Consider the following 1,475-nt stretch of genomic DNA (forward strand, 5'->3'; position numbering starts at 1 on the left):
TAAACTTTGCAAAGAATGGAAATCCCAGAACACTTAATTGTGCTCATGCAGAACTTGTACTAGACCAAGAGGCAGTCGTTTGAATCAAACAAGGGGATATTTCATAGTTTAAAATCAGAACAGGTGAGTACCTGGGTGGAATCCCTTCACCATACCCATTCAATTTGTATGCTGAGTAAATAATCTGAGAAGAGGAATTATCCAAAGAATGTAGTATCAGGTTTGGAGGAAGACTCATTTACAACCTGCAATATGCAATTTCAACCTTGCTGAAAGTGAAGAGAATTAGAAGCACTTACTGGTTTTGCTCAAAGTTTACAGCCTTCAGCGTGAATGACATCTCAATATAAAGAAAACTGAGATCCTCACAACTAGACCAATAAATAACATCATTGAAAATGGAGAAAAGACTGAAGTTGTCAGGGATTTCATTTTCCTTGGATTCGCAATCAACCCCCATGGAAGCAGCAGTCGAGAAATCACACCACAGATTGCATTGGTTGCAAATCTGCTGCAAAAGATCTCTTTAAGGTGTTAAAGAACAAAGATGTCATTTTAAGGACTAAGGGGTGCCTGACCCAAGCCAGGGTATTTTCAATCACCTCATGTGCATGTAAAAGCTGGATGATGAACAAGGAAAACCAAAGAATTGATGCCTTTAAATTATCATGTTGGTGAAAAATACTACATATACCTTGGAATTTCTGAAGAATGAAAAAATATATATATTGGAAGAAGTATAGCCAGAATGCTCCTTAGAAGAGAGGTTTGTTGTGCCTGTTTATGACCTTTATGTAAATAGAATTAGGCAATTTGTAAGGCATACGTTGCCGGTTGACTGACAATGCAATAAATAATAAATAAGACCCTCACTTACTGACCCCTAGTTAGATTCTAAGCACCAGTTCCTTACATAAAACCGGCATTCAGTGAAAAGGTCTCTACAAGTCTTTGGTGTTGGTGCCCCCTCCAGCCACTCACTATCAGTCAGGAACTCCCAGAACGTCCTGGGATGTGCATGGCATGGTGGGCCCCCTTCCCACCATGGTTTCCCCACCACTGCAGTGCCCAGTGGTATTGGGGTGGTGGTGGTCGTCGTGTGTTGCCTGCTGGCTAGCCTCCTACCACGAACATCCACCTGAGCCCTGTAGCCCCACACAGCCCTCTTCCCTATCCCTTCCTTTATACTACCACTTACTCACCTCCCAGGACTGTCAGGCTCTCAAAGGCCTACCCCTGCCTACCTGTGACCTTGTTTTGTCCCACTGTCACCCTTTAACTTCCATGGCCAGTGTTCTGGTTACCTAGTGCCGCTCTGACAAGAATGTACCACAAATGAGATGGCCTCAACAAACAAGAGTTTATTCTCTCACAGTTTGGAGGCTTTAAGTCCAAGTTCAAAGTGCCAGGCTCTAGGGGCTGGGTAAAAGCCCCTCACCCTTGGGGTCCAGCTCTGCCTCCTGCTCCCGGGCCAC

The sequence above is a fragment of the Orycteropus afer genome, unplaced genomic scaffold (genome assembly GCF_000298275.1).
Source record: "Orycteropus afer afer isolate SDZICR_OR568_19922 unplaced genomic scaffold, OryAfe1.0 scaffold01134, whole genome shotgun sequence".
Classification (NCBI taxonomy): domain Eukaryota; kingdom Metazoa; phylum Chordata; class Mammalia; order Tubulidentata; family Orycteropodidae; genus Orycteropus; species Orycteropus afer.